The following is a 16,402-nucleotide window of genomic DNA, read 5'->3' on the forward strand; positions in this document are numbered from 1 at the left end:
TATCCACTGCCAGACCAGCTGGCTGTGTCCTAGTTAAACTCTCTTTCCACTTTTAACTTTGTATTGCCAATGAAAGATACCCAAAAAAGACTATTCATTGGTGAAAAGCTTGACTAGAGAAGTGCCGATTGCTGTGACAGTAGAGAGGGAACTGTGATTTGTTTGGGTTTTTTAATGGAAAAGTACCAATCCCTCATCAAATGCTGTTCTTGTTTAGCAAAGGTGACTGCAGTGACAACTGCAGAAGAACCACTGCAATCTCAGTTTCCTGTTATCCTCGAGGTAGGGAAGAAGCCACTAGTACCAGTTCAGCTGCTTCCCAAGTTCTCTGAGTCTGTGGCTGAGTAAGAAGCACAAGCTGGGAGGATCGAGGATATTTATATTTCTTTAGCTGTTCTGAAAGGACTTCTCTTTCTTCCTTAACACGCTCCTTTTATATGATTTTTGACTGGCAGTCTTTCCTGATCCAGATTGTCACTGCTCTAAATGTGTCTTTTCTAGATCCTCCTGCCCTCAAAAGAACTCAAAACAGTTAGCATTTTACTAACTTCTTCATTTAGAAGTTATTTAGTACAGACAGACCTTCTCATTTAGGTATATTTGAATCCCAAATAAAAATTAATGTGACGATCTATTTGCCTTTGAAACTGTCTCCAACATGATGAATAGACAACTCTAAGAGAGGAAGAGAGAATAAGTGAGAAAATGTGGCTACCTCACATCTTTGTTTACTAAGAAAAAAGAGAAACTTGGAAATTACTAAAAAGAGAAATGTGCTATCTGTGAGAAAACAGAATGGAACTGGAAGAAACCCCCATGTGCAGCTGTGGTACTGATGTAGTTGCCCTTCCAGGGCTGGTGAAGGGACAAGGCCAGTAGAGGTGAAGTCCCTCCAGGCAAAACATGTGGGAACGAAAAGATGGAGCTGAGCAGGGGGAACACCTCTGTGCAGCAAATAGTGGGTGGCAGCCTTTTAGGATAAGAGCAGCAAAGAGCAGGGCCAAACCAGATGAGATCAAATTGCCCTAATTTTTACAAGCGATTAATTATATATTGGGGTGGCTTTTTCATGGGTCCAGAAATTGTATGTGCTCCTATGAACTAAAACTTGCACATGTTTAACAGACCTCAGTGTGGCTTGCATAGCACCTTAAAGAACAAAGCCTGTGTATAAAAGGATACTCAGAGAGCCAAGGCATAAGGCCCATGGGGAAAAAGCAGCTTTGCCTGCTACATTACTTAAATACTGAATCATTTCCAGTATCGTGTGCCAGGTAATCATTCCAGTGCATGTAAGTTGTACCAGTATGATCTGATACACCAAGAGGCAAGCAGGTTACATCACTTGTCTTGATCTTATCAGAACACAAAACCCATGTCTCTTTTTTTGTGTTCCATGCATCATTTCCCAAACTACTTTTCTCATGTTCCCTTCCCAGATGAATTTTTCTATTCATTGCCTACTAAATCCTCTGTGCAATCTGCATGTCCCAGCATAATTCCTGTAGTTCACTATCTGCTGCCTGATCATAAACCCAGAATTTGTTTAACTGTTGTTCTAGTGGCCTGAAGGCTATTTCAGTCATGAAGAGAGCATTTCATTTGCTTAACTTGGGTGCCTGATGCTATTTGAGAAGCTCTGGAATATCTAAGCCGCCCATCAGAGCTGATAACAGAGAGTCTGTGGGAGACCTACACTGTTTTCAAGCGGCAGGTGGAGAGATGCAGGACCTTTAGTTCATGTGAAGTGATGTTGCCAGTTTGGGTAACTGGGTTGATCCCCAACAGCTGATCATAAATATATTATTGTGCTGTGGAAGGTTCAGCTTGAATATAAACCAATATTCTCATGCCTGTTAACTTTTCATGGTGCTGTACATGTCTTCTTGCAGCCTGTTCTCTAAAAAGCAATTAACAAGTAATTATGTTCCATCTCATCTCAAGCTCATGTAAAGGAAACTCAAATACAGGAAGCTAGAATAATTTTCAGAATTACACTATTACACTGACATTTAGACTTTTATTAATTTGCCAAGTTAGACATATGCATCATTCAGTTTCTAAGCTTGGTTTTCCGTAGCCATAGAAACTGGAGAAGAGTGAAAATGGCATGACTTATTTCTTTTTTAGTTTACTGATCTTCAAAAGAATTCCTGAATCTGCACTGCTGTATTGTATTTAATCATAATTTTTTCCAATCTACTTTTATGTCAAGAACTGTATATAAATTAAAAGCATTATCAGGTACCTCATATTTTAGCATCTGGTGTTAAAACTGGAAGAAAGGTTCAGTGTGGTACAATTATTTTATTTTATTACACTAAAACCCAAAAATTGCTTCCCTTGGTGACAGTCCACCCTATAAGTAGATGTTTTCCTATACTGTGTTCCTACTTTATAGTTCTGCCATTTCTCACTGCTTGCTACATACCCTCCTTGGCTCCTGCCGAGAATGATGTTTTCAGGAGGAAACAGATGGCGAAGTACTGATGCTAGAAAAATACTTAGCACCTCTAAGCTGTTCCTGTGGCCACTGAGGCTTATGGAAGTACTAGAACATATATGAAACCCTATGTAGCCTCCAAGCATGGCATTTTTGCAAATGATGATCATTATAAAAATACCTTATAATCACAGAATAAGCTGAGTTGGAAGATATCCACAAGGATCGTCAAGTCCAACTCCTGGCCCTGTGCAGGACCATCCCCAAGAGTCACACCCTGTGCCTGAGAGTACTGTCCAAAATCTTCTTGAACTCTGTCAAGCTGTGGCCATTTCCCTGCGGAGTCTGTTCCAGTGCCCAACCACCCTCTGGGTGAAGAACCTTTCTCCCTTGACACAACTTCAGGCCATTCCCTTGGGTCCTGCCACTGATGCCTTTTTTTTTTTTCCTTCTGTTAAGCTTCCTATATGTACATGAAAATGTGTTCAGTATTTTTAGGAACAGACTTCTTTCAAAATCACAGCTAAGTCATACTCAGTTATAGCTTTGGGATGCCAGTTGCCATATCCCATTACTCCTGGATCTACAAATTTAAATCATATTTTAAAAATGAGATATTAATCATACATATTCAAGTATGTTATCTTAAATAACTTAAATACATTTTTAAATTAAATTTGGATGTAAGTACCTAGGATTAAAAACCTCCTTTCTTTTTAATAGATTTATATTATATTTATAAATTTATAAATATTTTTTATAAATATACAAACCTAGTTTAAAAAATATTGTCCAGGACCCTGATGTGAAACTCGAGGTTTGCCACCCACACTTGGCGTAGGTGTGGCTGAGCTCACCCCTCTGCCCAGGGCTGGTTTTGAGGCCCTGCACAGCCTGATGCCAAAGGTGCAGCCTGGTCCTGCTTGTGGGTCTGACCAGTGCAGAAAGGACAAAGCAGTGCCAGCACAGCCAGCAGCAACTCTCCTTGACACAGGCTGATCTTCCTTCACTGACACACCTGCCTGCACACACAGCACATTAACATACAGAGAAATAACCATGTGACAGACTGGATGAGCCATGCTAAGGGTGAGCAGTCCTTGCTCCAGTGGCAGCTGGAACCTTGTCAGCAGCACCTGTGGTGCCACCCATGTGCACCCAGCTTTCCTGTAGGTGACCCCCTGGAGCCTGCACACTTCTAGCCTGCAAGTTTGAGCCTGTTTTAACTAACTTGTATGTGTGCAAGAGTATGACAGTATGGCCTCATGATCAGCCATACCATGATCCATCCAGACCACACTGTCTCACTCTGTGTCAACCAGCCAGTGGCATGCTCAGTGAGAGGTTCTTGTCTCAATTTTCCACATTAATCCATCTCCAGAAGCATATTTCCCTCTGTGCTCTTGTGAGATTTGCAGTTTTCCAGCAACTTTAGCTTTTCTGCGCACCAAGCCTTTATAATTTCTGCAAAATAAATGAAAAGGTTTTCTTATGCTTCAACTGAGTCCTTGTTCCAAGTTGGTTCCAGCTCAAAAGCTGACTACTGAAATTTAACATTAACATTCTTCTTGGGAAATACAGGATTCAAAAGATGTTCTTCAAATTGAAATTATGAACTTTCAATGATTCGTGTTTTAGAAAAGTCTCTTGCATCCAGTAGGCCTTTGGATCTCCTCTTTTTGTGACTTCCTGAAAATGACATATAAATGCATATTTATATGAGTATTCAATTTCTGTGGTATAAATGGCACTGAATCTGCTTCCTTTTATCCATGTAGCAAACAGAGAAGACTCTGTGTCAGATGAGTTAATTTATTTAAGACGTTTGAACACCAAAGTCATGCATCAGCTTAAAAAATAGTGATAAGCAGTGTAGTGCCTTGCCAAGTGAAGGTATTCTGAGTCTGAAACATAACAGGGTCCAAACACAGTGCATGACATTTACTCTGTTTTCCAGACTGATATTTCCTTTCATTTTCTTTTGGAATCTTCATCAGTTTGAGTCTCTTCTTTCTCTGAATCCATATAACATTGTCCCAGGTTCTGTCCGACTTCTTTTGTTTTGTTTTATGTAGAGATGTGAGGATGGACACCAAATTTTATCTCAATAGCTCTAGTCACAACATCAAAAAAAAAAGAAAGCATACCTTCATTGGAGGCTTTATTGTAGAGTGTTAGTTCACTGGACAGTTTTTTTTTTTAAACAAGTGATACTTTATTGAATCATTCATGGAAGTACCCAGCTGCATGAGCACACTGCTCATGTTGTCTTGTGAGCTTCTGGCTGTAATAATGTGATCAGTTTTATTGCTGAAGAGACTCCTTTGACACTGGTTTTCCCATTTTTACCTCCCAAATATCCCAGAATGCTAATTAACAGGAATAGAAGTAGCAAGCAAATATGATGGAAGAAAAAGCACTCGATGTAAAGCAACAAAAACATTTGGTCCAGTTGGTTTTGTTTGGGACATGCAAGTAAAGAAGTGCACACTTTACAGTGATACATGTGCACAGTGTGGCAGAGGTTTTATAGCTGAAATTACACTATTCCCCAGCTACAAAGAAGAGTCCTAAACAAATCTCTTAAAAGTTCTTCTTGCACCTTTTTGTATCAACATCGGTTTCCAGGAGTGCATCTAAGAAAGCCATTGTATAAACATTTTTGCCAGCATTTACTATGATACTTAACTAATTCTATCATATGGTCTGTTTTCCAACTTTTTTTTATTATTATTATTATTTTCTGAGAATATAATTATGCTGGCCTCCAAAAAAGGATTCAGCAATTTTCCCTGTTTAACGGGAATGACGAAATGTTGGAAGTATTTGAAGCCCAAGAAGCTCCTGAAAAGATTTATAGAAGTTAATGCTATAACTGTCCAGCCCTGGAGAGTTGCCATTTGGGAGGGCCCTGCTTAGACTTTGAACTTAATTTGTCAGTATAATGTCTTTAAAAAGTAATCTCCAGCACTTCAGTTGTCTCCCCAAAACTGTAACTCCGGCAAACCAGGGCAGATCTGCGTGAGTCCAGGATGCCAGAGGGATTTGTCACAAAGATATTCACAAAAAACAATGAAAACCTCCTATGCTGTAAGCATCTTCTGTCACTCCCTTGCTGTGTTTTATTGGCACGAGGCAGTCAGAGAGCAAGGGCTTTGTGGTTCCTTTATGCCCCAATAATCCTGGCTACTAAAATAGCCCTTTTGAGACTGCTGGCATCTACACTAGCCTTTAAATTCTTTGCCATACACCAGCCTCAAAAGGGTTCCACAACCAGGAGAAGATAAAGTTGGCCTAAAGCCAGTTTTGCACAACCTGGGTGCTGCGCTGGGCACTCCCTTCACCACTCGGATGGTCTGAGCTTACTTTTGTGATGAAAAGTTTATGCAGAAATAGCAAGAATGTATTTTTACAGTGAGCTTGTATTATTTTCTTTCTGCTCCAGTTGAAAGCCTAATGGTAAGGGACATAGCCTCTGTGAAATACTGTGAATTATTATGTAGTACACATAGCCTATAGTATTTTTGGTGTAAGCTCCAGGCTGCTGAGTGAATTAAGAAATTACTAATCTCCTTGCTGTCAAGAGACAACTAAATTTCTTCAGCTGAAGAGCACTACTGGTCAGCTGTCACTGAAGTAACACATTCCTTTTTAAGAAATCCTTGGCTAATGTATTCATCTGTTCTGTGAGGAAAAACATCTGTGTGTTGTGCCATCCACAAAACCTTACGCGCAGCGATGTGTAAGTTGATGTATAACTTTCTAGTACACTTAGAAGGGCTTCTAAGACAACCAGCCATTGACTTTGGCAGCTTAAGCCATCTACTCTAGACTGATGCATGGTCTAAAATAAATCATATCTGTGTCACAAGCTAAATATCTGGAGTCTGTTTCTCTCTTAGTAAAAACAAAATCTATTCTAGATGTGAATTGCTGAATTTTTAGCAGCAAGTAAAAGCTGTAATGAGTCTTAATCTAACTGCCTTGGGGTACTGACCAAATCATTTTACATAAAGATAGAAATGAATGCCTTACGTACTTGTAAGCTGAGATTTCTGTCAATTGAATTTTTAACACAGCATTTCAGATCTTCTCCAAAAAATACTCATGGAGTAAAATCCTGGTCCCAATTAATGTAATGCCAAACCTCCTACTGACATTTGTGGGGCAGAGATTTATCTCATAGCCTGAAAGCTGGTAGTAACTTTAACTCACTGGACTGAAACCTGAGATCCAGAAGGAAGGGCATACATTAAATAGATAATTCGTTTATTTCTAGCCTGTATGCCAACAAGCAAGTAATAGTACATGTTTGTATCATTTCCAATGACACAAAGAAAGCAGCTACTTCCTACAAGTAGTACAAGATGCAGCAAATATTTGTCCCGCCCTATTTTTTCTACCTTCAGAAAAATAGCCTATATTCTGAAATATTTCATTTACTTCCTGAACCAAGATCATAGTCACTGCTTTTAAGAAAAAGAATTGCTTAGATTATATCTGTGGATAGTGCCCTCCATATTTAATGTGCAGAATTCTAAACCACACAAAATTAAGTAGGAGTTTTGGTTTTGTTTATTATATATATATATACACACACTACTTAAAAAGATTTGTCTGCATTTGTGAATACTTACAGATTACTCTTTGAGTGAAAATTATAGAATAATTTATCTCTTACCAACTAATAATTAAATGAAACACAAACCAAGATATTTCTAAACAGTTTTTAAATCAGCTGTAGATATACTGGGAGACATTTCATTATCTTTTTGAATATTACATGTGCCTTTCCGATGGCATGGTCTGTCAAAGCAGCAAGGAAACAAATAATTTCAAGAGTTTTCCCAGTGCAATAAGCAACAAAAAAAGTAGATAGCCAGACACCTACAAGCTCTTAGAGATGAAATTACCTGCAGTGAACTTCAAGGGGAGAGCATATGTTGCAGGAAGGCAGAGCTTGGATGCAGCACAGCCAGGCAAGTCGTGTGCATCTGATTCGCCAGCTCAGTGTCCTGGTAAATGAGGTTGTTAAGAAAGAGAGTTCAATTTTAGAAGCAGGGACTCCTCTTGTGCTGATGTGCAGCACGCGGTACATGAAGCAGGGCAGTCACAGGAATGTTTCCAGTGTCCATTAGTTTCTTCACCAGATGAGCTTGGCAAAAGGAGCTCACAGACACACAAAACAGAGTCATTGCCTTGTTATAAAGAAGATCTCTGCTCTGAAGCTAAGAAAACTGAAGTCCTTCAGAGGCATTTCCATCCAGAAAGGGGGGTCCAAAGAAGTGTTAGGCCTGTCAATCTTTTGGGTGAGACGTTGGCTCATCTCACATTAACACTTTTCTCCCCAAGTGCTCTGTTCCCATAAATAAGTCATATTTTACTTGGGGAAGCCTTTCTCAGTCACTGCTCTTACCTCCGGGGCCTGGCTGCTGAAGAACAGTCTCTGGCAGACATCAGATCCAGTCAGACCTGCTGCAGAATGGTGGCTGAGTGCCTGAGGAGCCGGGGCCAGGGGTGGGAGAATGCTGTGTCTCCACCAGGAGAGGGAAAGCAGGGGGGATGGAAGGTAAAGGGTCTGGGACTGGCAAGGCTGGCAAGGCATCACAGGGGTGGTTTAGCTCTCACAGGTATAGAAATAGCCAACTTGGTGTGCTGTGCTCCTCTCAAGCCGGGATAAACAGGCAGTGGTCATCCTGAAAGAAAAGAAGACAAAAGGCCCAAACAAGTGAGCTGTACCAGAGCAGCTAGCCATTCCATAATAAATATATACTAGTCCTCAACTGATAACCATAGTAAACAGGATAGTGAGTGTTTAGATAACCCTGGTCTCTTTCTTCAACATTATGCTATAAATCAGGTTTCCATGGAAAGGAGCTTTTCAAGTAAAACAATGCTTCCTTGTTTAATCTTAATATTAAAATTAGCCATAGGAATTTGAGTTGTATCAAAACTTACTCCAACCTTGAATGAAAATGGAAAATTAAGTTTTACCGCTGTTTAAACATCACAAATGAAATGGCAACCAAAGATTTTCAAAGATCTGTGGTCAAATAAGACATTTAAAGACCAAGTCCCAGTAGGTGCTTTAATTAATGTGCTTGTCTTGACTCATGGAATTTAATAGTAAGATTGCCATTTGCACGAGTGAGAAAGACATTCCTCAATTTGCCATGCTATTTTCTCATCTAGGGATGGACCAAAACTATGGTCTAGAGCTATTCAATCTGGTTGCCTTAGCAGATTTGCATTGAGTAGGTCTTGTCCTATTGCAGCACCAAATAAAGATTTACCAGGGGGAAGCCATTTTAGGAAACTTCTGAATCTCCTACACCACCACTCCTCACCTGCCCCTACTCGCTCCTCTCACCTCTTCACAGATTCACAGCATATACTCCCACATCTGTTCCCTTCAAAGACCCTTTCAAATAAATTCAGCCCTGAATGGAAAGGCAGGCCATTGGTTATTGGTTAGCACTGGACAAAATATTTTATCTGAAGTTACTTTTTTTCAGGAAAAAAAACCAACAAAACTTCCCCTGTAGCAACAAGAAACAGTCTCTGCACTTGCCTGTCTTTTCTAAGTCTGGAAGGTGATGAACTGATCTTTCTGCTTTCAGAATGTCCCACAGCATGTCTATGTGTTTTTCTGCTCACTTCCAAATTATCTCACTGTTTTCTCTCCACCTCATAATTAAGCAGCAACTTCTAATCATTGTCTTTCTCTGAGCACACAAACATAGCCAATCAGTGATTTAATGTCACAATGGAGCCTCCTGAAAGGATTGCATAGAAAACATCTTACACTGTGTGCTTTTTATCTTAACTTTTCAATAACTTCCTCTTAAGGAAGATCTTACATTCCCTCACTATTCAGACACGAGCACACATAATGATGTGTTACTATCTTTAGACTATTATGGCTCAGCTACATGTTGCTTTAATGACACACACGCAATTGCTCTCACTCAGGATCACCAACCACTGCACTCTCAGAGCTACTGCAAAGTCATTCGTTACTCACAGGAAACTGGAGAAGCAAAGTACATACCCTGGGTTTCAGGGATGGTGTGAATATAGGTACAGTCTGTGGGGCCAGGCAAGAGAGCACCAACTGTGATTCTGTTTGGGCAACACACACAGGGTGTATTGATTTTCTAACATAGCACTGGAAAACAGTCTCAGCAGAGCTTGAAATTGTGAACTAAGCTGTAAAAGAAAAAGAGCTTCTTAAGTATCCTTTAAAATATTTAATTGACTCAAATCAGTTAAATGGCATCATAGAGGGAAAATATAACCTTCATATTTAAGGTGAGTTTCTTCAGCTTGTGTTACAATAACGTTTGTGATTTCAAATGAATAGCTGGAGTCATAGGAAAAAAAATGTGTCAGACAGAATTTATAGAATGTAAAGCAGATAAGACCTTTATGTTAACTTTTAAGTAGAAACATGTGATTCCAGCAGTACTGTTGATATTAACAGAGTCAAGGTTATGAACAAAGGATAGAATGAGTAAAATAGGTTTATGGCATGAATCACACCACTGAGTTCACATTAAAAGGAAGCAGAGATGATATATTTATCATCATAATGTGCACTTCATGACTCACCCAAACTCAAAAAAATAAAGTATGTGAATGATTAGGCAATGAAGATAGGTGTTAAGGAGGGAGGGACAATGGAAAATATTATTAAGCTTATAAAAACAACTTGACCTATTCATTAATTTGAAGATAATATGTTGCTCTTCCAATTATCCTAAAAATAAACAGAGGGGGTTTTTTTTCTGTGTGAAGGACAATTCCAGCAATTTGGATGACAGTCAAATATGCTTGAATGACAGACTGCGTAAAATGATTTAAGGATTTATTTGGCACATGCTTTTCATGTGAATCAGTATGTTTATTTTTATTATGATTCCTCACCTTCATGCTTGTAAGGCCATTAATCCCATCTTTATAGTTCAGAAACTGGATGAAGAGTGGCAGCTGTAACATCTAAAGCATCAAGCTTAACCCATAGTGTAAAAGTTTTTTCTATCAGATCATTTTGGGTATTACAGTTATTGTTGATTTGGATCTTCTTTTTTTAACTTTATTTTATGTATAACTCACAAATTGCCATCTTAAAAAGGTCAAATGCTTGAAAACCTTGCAATAGTACATAGTTTATTGGTACTGCCAGCTCTAAATATCTAAATATTTTTCGGGTTTTTTTCTGTTTAGAGCTGGAATTGTGGTTTTCACCATCTTCCTATTTCAAATTCCCATTGTCTGCCACTGGTCTACATGGGGCATGGCTACTAAACATCTTTCTGGCCAAATGTAAGTATCTCAAATAGGACTCTCAGTTGTTGAGCTGTTTATCTGGCTTCCCCTTCTAGTCAGTGGGGAGAAAGAAGGTCTTACAAGATTCAAGTAGTTTCATCCAAAGGTAGGCATTTAAAAAGCCTGAGATAAATCATGTCTCCAAATACCTATTTCTTTCTTCTGTGAGGCAGAGCCCTGGGAAGCTGGCTCAGGAGTTCATGTCTGAAGCCAGGAGAGGTGAGTTCCACACAGAAAGTCTGATTTGAGACTGAGTAAGTGGGCAAAAGGAACAGAGGATGGGCACAGTAAACGCTTCTCATGGTTACAGGGCATGACTATGCAATACGCATGGATTTGACAGGTCTAATTCACTTACCTCTTTCTTCCAACATTCAAAAAACAAGGATAAAGATAGTATGAGAGAGATTGTCAGGAAGAAGGGAAGTGATAGAAACCCACATATGGAAATGAAGAGGAGGACATATATGAAAGGTAGGCTGGGAAAAAAGGTGATGGGGGACAGAAGATGTAAGGGAAGATCTTATTTGGCTGTTTTCATACAGGGGCTGTTAGTTTCATGGGGTCTTGTCATCCCAGTCACTTCAACAGCATGCAGACACATAGGTGAATGAATCACGTGGCTAAGTATGGAGAAAGTAAGGTTGAAAGAACTTGTGTAGGTAAGATCAGAGTTTCTCCCAACCAAAATTACACCTCTGGCTTTTAGCATTTCTCACTTGCACATCTCTACTTACTTAGGGACTCCAAGAATGGTAAAACTGAAGCTCCCAGGACCAGTGCTGTAAGAAATCTTTTTGATTTCTTCATAACCAAGACAAACCAGAAATCACTGCTAAACCCAGAAACAGTTTTGGGAGATTTCTGAACCAGTGACACCAAGACACATGCCTTGGAAATGTTTTTATCACTAGCTTGGAGATTGTTTACCATAAGGTTTCCAAATGGCTTTTCAGGACACTTCTCTTTCTTGCACTTAGCTTTGACAATAGGCAGAACTGAATAAAAATGTGGTGACTTGGCTTTTTCAAAGTAGGTTTGGTGTTGTTCATTGGCATGGGATTAAACATCTCAGTGCAGCAGCATGCATATTGATGTCCATAAGCAAGAAACAAGAACGTGTTAAACCACAGCTGACATATCCCTTGGAAATGATGAGCTTTGTTTATACTTATATAGTCTTAAATTGACATGCTTAGGAATCTCGAGGTTGCTGGTGAATTCAACAGACCACAATTGCTTTTCTAATCCAGATATAATTTGGATTAAATCATCTGGATAAGATAGAAATTTACCACATAAAAAAAGAACCTAGCTGTATTCTGCAACACTAATCATGCAGAATAACACCGTGTCATTAGAACACGTTACTACATTTTCAAGGATGAGTATTTGCAAGAGTAATCATAGGAGAATAGGGACAAGAATAAATGTAATTTTTAATAAGCAACAATCTGGAATCTCTTTATGTAAAAACCTTACCTGGATAGTATGAAAAAATCACTATCCTGGGATATTAGGCATAAAAAGATTCAAACTGAATTGCTTTCGTGAACATTAAACTCTTCTATGCATTTCAGTTTTTTAAAAAATTAATTGAAAACAGAAATGGCAACACTATGTCATGAGAGGAAAATAATCCATTATACATAAAGTTTCACCTAGAGATCTAATTAGCACAAACTACTGATGAACTCACGTGAAAACCTTTAATAAACTGCTGGGTTCTCCATTTAATATCACAATCTTTGTATCAGGGACTGGCTTCTGTTCACTAAAGTAAAAATAATTATTCATTCCAGAGAAAAAATATTAGTGAGGTGCAGTCAGATTAACAAACACTAGAGAATAGGGATGAGCTAGACAGAAGTACTATCTATCCTTCTTTTAGGAAAATAATACTACTCAGTAGCACTAGCAGGAATGACAATTACTCTGCTGATTCTCTGGCTTGAGAGCTAAGGGACTGGGTTTAGTCCTGGGCTGCGTCCCAGACATCACATGTAATCTTCTGCAAATCTTTTCCAAAATGGCCTTTTATTTCTAATTCCTATGCACTTTAATTAAAGTCAATAGGATCTGTATGCACAGAAGTCTTAAAATGAGTTTCCAAGATGTGTCAATTTGGTTAATCAGAAGTTCAACAACTCAAAGAAAATGATTGCTTGGAAATGTGGTCTCAGTGATGCTGCCTTCATTTCTTCTTTAGCAAAATGGACATAACATTTTCCGTTAACTCTTTAACAAGAAGCCCGTCCCAAAATGACTTCATCCTATATATTTTAACGTGAAAATATCAACTAAAAGCATGGCAGGGGAGTGACTTATAAACATTTTAGATAGGCAATTGCACATTGATTGCTGCATGTGGAAACTTATTCCTTCCAGATTTTTGGTAATAAAAACAAAGTATGTGTGAAAAATTACTGTAGGGCTTTGCTAAATATTTACCACAATGTTTGAATACCGTTTCCCATAAAGGAGCAGCCACATTGTCAGTCTTGTGACTACAGTACTGAGGAAGGTGAAAGATAGCATCTTTGGAATGAAATTGGAGAAATACGACTCATCCCTTTTTGTCGCTTGCCAAGCTTACCTTGACATTTATTTCTTTGCTGGAGTGCAGAACTTGTTTACAGAAGTTTCCCCCATGCAAATGCATCTGGATTTCCTCTGAACTGTCATCGTCCTGCAGGGATATTCAGTCTACCACCTCATGGAATTTTCTTTGTTCCTGACAGAAGTTAAATGGTGCTGTGGGCCTGAATGTTGACGGAATTCATGAGCAGCCTCGTATTTTGGAAACATCATACCCCAGTGGGAACTCTGTGACCTCACTCTGACTTTAGAGGATGAAATCAAAACTTAGACATGATCTGGTTCAGACCTATCTGGGTGGCAGCTTTGCATCTTAGGATGATCTCAAATGACAAAACACTGCTGAATTACTGAAAAGATTGTGATTGTTTAATGCAGTTTATAGGGGTTTATTATTTAGGTCATGTCAGTATGAGAAGGGCTGAAACGATGTATTCCTGATCTGTTTCAATTCAAAGCAAAATTCATTTGTTTAAGAAAATCACTACTGATTTTCTCTGTACAAGAAATACCTATGCAGTTAGGGATCACCTCTTTGGGGAAGGAGGGTAATTTCTTAATTTCTCTTTTACTGCAGTTCATGTGATGGTACAACCAAATCAAAACTTGGTTCAGATTAATATGGTAATGTACTGACACAAGCATAACCAGCTCTAGCATGGTTTATGCCTCCTGAACACATGCTCACAAGGGGTTGACATTTCTAACCAGGCAAGCATCTTAAATGTAGGTAGATTTGTACAGATTGTACAGTCCAGGCAATTGGACCTTGGTGCCATACAAATCAAAGCAATTCTGTTCACCTTCACAGGCTTTGTTGTGCAGTCACAAAGCAGTCACTATCACAATACTAAGGAAGCATATCCATAGTCTAAAGAATACGGATCTCTAAAATGCGTTCCATTTAGACATCTACCTGTATTCACAGGTATGTTTTTTACTTCTCCGTTAAGTACTTTTGTCTTGTGATCACACTGACAAACCAAATCCTTTTAGATTATTGCACCTTATAGAAAAAATAAAATACATAGTATTTCTCTCATTTAAATAGATCACAATTCTCATGACAGAAGCACCTAGGCATTAAGCAACATACTTCACGTAATAACCTTTACTTCTCATTATATTATGATCAGACATCAGAAAAGTAATCAATTTTTTTCACAGGCTCTGTATTACTTAGCAAAACTATTTACTCCTACCTACTTCACTTTTATAAAATGAAAGAGGCAAAAAAGTAAGAATTATATTATTGCAAGACCAATCTTCAGTGACAGTATCATCAGAGGCACATTATATTTGTAATTAGTTTAAGGAGATCTGAAGCTGCTCTAAGATATAATTTAACTGAGACAATTGTAGCCAGATTGTATCTCCAGTTATTTGTTGTGTTTGGTAAAGATGATTATGTATTTTTAGCTTCTCTATTTTGTATACATCTGTTTGATTTTAATGTTGTCTATAATTGACCACATAAGTTGCTCTTTATTTAGTGCTTTTGCTGTATGGCCGTAAGCCAAACTACAGAAATAAGTAAACAGATGAGCCTAGAGGGTTGTGTGAATATATGTTATCTGACAGTCCTCAGGGACCCATGCTCCAAAAGGGATATGGGTTTTTTTTCATTTTGTTTTGTTTTGTCTTTGTGAATAGTGGTAGCAAGTTTCTTAATTTTGAGCAGCACCACCCTTTTTGAAGAAAATTATATGCCTAATTTGGGTAAATTTTTTAATGTTTATCCAATGTTTCAACTTTGAAAAAGTTAATAGGGAATGATAAGGAGCTAGCTTAAGGTGTATTACTTTCTTAGAGTGGTACCAAATGGTTTTTAGGTAAGGTTTGTTCTTATCTCTTTCTATGCTAAGCTTCTCCCAGAATCTATGGACTGTTTCTGATTTTTGTATGTGAGAACCTTCTCTCACTTTCAGCCAGGTGATCAGAAAAGCTGTACTTCTAGGGAACCAAAGCGATAAAGGACTAATTCCCATTTGCATTTCCTTCCAACCATGACTAGGTCTCCATCATCACATGGCCTTTTCCTTTAAATAAACTATTCAATGTCAGAAATGTGAAACATGTCAAAGTTCTGGCAAGATTCTTTCTACATTATGTCATTAAAATTTTCTATTCCAATGAAGCTTCTGGGGTGAAAAAGTACACTGTGTGTACTGATGTATCTTGATTTTTGGATATGTGATAAAACCAGCTATTCCACAACTCTTCAGGTTTGGTTTGTCCTCACTTAGGAAAACAGGACAAAACAAATGGAGCTGGTACATGCTGTAAGGGAGACTTTCACACGTGTGTGCTGTGTGGTGCAATGCTCCCTCCAGGAGTGCCAGCTACTGGATCCAGTGAGAGATCCGTCTGTGAGGAATGGTCAGCACCCAGACAAGACAAAGCAATATCAACAACAAAAAAATCATTCATGCACATTTGTGCATGCTGTTTTGCTCATATGCATTAGGTACGCTGTACCCTTACAGCAAAGGAAAGCTACTGTTTAAAATTATTCCTGTGTACCATAGAAGAGAGAACCAAATCAGATGGTGAGGAATGTCGTTTTCCAGAGAGCATGGCCATGATTCCTGACAAGGGATCTTTTTTGTTGCAAGAGCACTAGACCAGGGTATATATTACATCACACAAGAGATTCTCTAACTTTGATTCAGCAGTTCAAACAGAAATAAGTCAGAGAACTGTGCAGCAATAATTGCTAGCTGAGGCACTAATTGGAACAAAGTGCCCTTAGGGGGGAAAATTAAAAACAAAGGGATAAGCTTCCCATGATCTTTGCACTGCTGCATCCATTTACAACAGCAAGTTCTCCATCACAGTGGGCAGGAGCAGCAGTGGGCTCTGAATCAGCTATGAAATCTAACGAGTTGCAGCAGGAGCCATGAGGCCACTCTTCAGGAGGGAGACAATGAGACTGGCTTAAAGACTTGTGTTGTTCTAGGGTTAAATGACTGAAGAAAAAAATTAAACCTCTAAGTTTCTCATTGAGTATAGAGATGATAAACAACCTGCCAT

At 38.7% G+C, this 16,402-nt stretch overlaps 1 long non-coding RNA gene across 3 annotated transcripts in view; it reads right to left on the minus strand.

Annotated features, from left to right (window-relative positions):
* Nucleotides 1-3,222: 3,222 nt before the first annotated feature.
* The window catches only part of LOC125324763, a 40,646-nt gene continuing 27,466 nt past the window's right edge, over nt 3,223-16,402 (minus strand). The window contains exons 3-7 of one of the 3 annotated variants that reach the window (XR_007203123.1): nt 13,368-13,533; nt 12,471-12,545; nt 9,495-9,652; nt 7,357-8,139; nt 3,223-4,132 (exon numbers count right to left, since the gene is read on the minus strand). This is a non-coding gene — a long non-coding RNA (uncharacterized LOC125324763). Of the gene's footprint in view, nt 4,133-4,503; nt 8,140-9,494; nt 9,653-12,470; nt 12,546-13,367; nt 13,534-16,402 lie in introns of those variants that run through there. The other 2 variants (XR_007203122.1, XR_007203124.1) reach the window with 2 other exon arrangements.

This window comes from Corvus hawaiiensis, chromosome 4, assembly GCF_020740725.1.
Source record: "Corvus hawaiiensis isolate bCorHaw1 chromosome 4, bCorHaw1.pri.cur, whole genome shotgun sequence".
Taxonomy (NCBI): Eukaryota; Metazoa; Chordata; class Aves; order Passeriformes; family Corvidae; genus Corvus; species Corvus hawaiiensis.